Consider the following 1,536-nt stretch of genomic DNA (forward strand, 5'->3'; position numbering starts at 1 on the left):
GGGTCAGACATAAAGAGGTTAAGTCACCCAAAATCATATTGTTAATAAACGATGGACCTTGGGTTTGAACTCCAAAGCCATTTGTGCTCTTTCCTCTGTACCATGCTGCCTCACTAAAAGTTTTTGTTTTTATTTACTTATCTTTTTTTGATAACATGACATTTATAACACAGTTTGGTCAGTAATATGCCTTTTTGCCTGTTACGTACCCTCAGCTTTCATCACATTCATTCTATCACCAAGCAGTGGAAAGAAATTCATTTAAATTTTTTTTCAACTTCTGCAAGCAGCCAAATGCACAAGCATTAAACTCAAATGAGTGTTACATATAATGACTAATTAGTCATGCCCAGCCTCAGTAACCGGTGATACCATGAAGTTGTGCTTTTTATGTGAGAATCTCGGGTACCCAGTTCTTTCCCTCAGCAGTTCATTGTGCCTGACAATGTTGAACTTCACCCGAGCTATGAAAACTGCAGTGGTTTTATGTTCTGGGAAACAGCTTGCCACAAAGAACCACCCTTGCCCATGTGACTTAGATAAGACCTGCTGTCCTCTCTTGACTCTTTCTCATGACTCCATAAACTCAGGGATAATTCCTTGTTTACGTGGGACAAGGCCAAATGCAGACCCTCCAATGTCCCAAGCTTTGTCTTAAGAAGAATTAGCAGAACTGTTTGTCCTCCTGAAACCAGCTAGATACAGAGATGAACATTTCCTTTTAAGCTGATTGACTGAGACTTCTCCTGATTGCAAAATCAATCCCAACTGTAAGCAAGCTCACCTACAACTTGTCCACCCTACCTGTAAAAATATAAGACAAAACCACCTCGTTGGGACACTCTCATCCTTGAATCTGTGGTGCTCCCCCATTGCCATAGCCTGAATAAAATTAATTTCCTTACTAGTTCAGCTTTTGTCTTTGAAGAGCCGAATCAGGCCTAATAGATACATTTCCATCTCTCCTGGCCCACAAGTGCATGTATGTGCACACATGTACACTCGTGTGTGAGTCAATATACTAAAACAATATTGGAAGTTATACTAAATATGAGTAGCATACCTCAAATTTTACAACAGAAGACTCCTATGCTCATTGTATATTGGTGCTACCATCATAGACTCAGAAGGATACTGAAAGTTCCTTAGAAGAAAGAAATCTCACCAGTTGTTATTGCCATTTAAGACTCATGCTGAGGACAAAGATAATTTTGTGTCCAGGTTCATTTAGACTTTCTTTCATTTTTGGAGGTTTTATGTAATGTTTGTAATTCAAGTGCTCCATGTATTGCTCCCATCACCTGTTTTAGTTGGAACCTGTTTATAACCAGAGGGCCATGAAGCCAAATCTCCACTAAGTGCAAGTTCAAAGAAGCTGCAGTCTGACAAAAAAAGCATAATTGATTGCAAACAAATCACAATGTTCTCACCACCATAATACTCTGAAATACAAAAATGGAGGTTCTCAAAGAACATCAAGAAAAACCTTCTTAAAACCTATTCTTTTTTCCCTATCCATCTCTTAATCACCCTGAA

Source organism: Propithecus coquereli, unplaced genomic scaffold (assembly GCF_000956105.1).
Source record: "Propithecus coquereli isolate 6110/MARCELLA unplaced genomic scaffold, Pcoq_1.0 Scaffold211, whole genome shotgun sequence".
NCBI classification, from domain to species: Eukaryota; Metazoa; Chordata; class Mammalia; order Primates; family Indriidae; genus Propithecus; species Propithecus coquereli.